Below are 446 nucleotides of genomic sequence, written 5' to 3'. Positions count from 1 at the left end.
ATAGTAATACTAATTAGTAATAATAATAATAATGATACTTATAATACTAGGCCTACTTAGTAATAATAGGGTAATAATATCGATAATAAAGGTGACAACAACAATAATATATAATAATAATAATAATAATGAGAAAAATACTAATACAACGCCAATAACAACTTTTTAAATTACTATTATTAAAATTATAATACTAAGACTAATAAATAATAATAATAATATGAATAATAATAATAATACGAATAATAATAATAAAAAATCGAAAATTATTTATTATTTATATGGATGGTACTATAAATATATGTACTACAGTATATATATATATATGTAATAATAATAATATCAGCAAAAATTTGAACAATATATAATGTTAATGCTAAGACTAATAATTAATATTAAAACTAACGGTAATAGAAACAACAATAATAATAACAACAATGACAACA

At 16.6% G+C, this 446-nt stretch overlaps 1 protein-coding gene across 1 annotated transcript in view; it reads left to right on the top strand.

Annotated features, from left to right (window-relative positions):
* The window catches only part of LOC117101234 (origin recognition complex subunit 1-like), a gene marked incomplete in the record, with an annotated part of 15877 nt that overhangs the window by 806 nt on the left and 14625 nt on the right, over window positions 1–446 (top strand).

The sequence above is a fragment of the Anneissia japonica genome, unplaced genomic scaffold (genome assembly GCF_011630105.1).
Source record: "Anneissia japonica isolate Jap-2015-1 unplaced genomic scaffold, ASM1163010v1 scaffold1859_len985614_cov190, whole genome shotgun sequence".
In the NCBI taxonomy this organism is placed as follows: Eukaryota; Metazoa; Echinodermata; class Crinoidea; order Comatulida; family Comatulidae; genus Anneissia; species Anneissia japonica.
The sequence above is the reverse complement of the archived record's forward strand: the minus strand, read 5'-3'. Positions and strand labels throughout refer to the sequence as shown.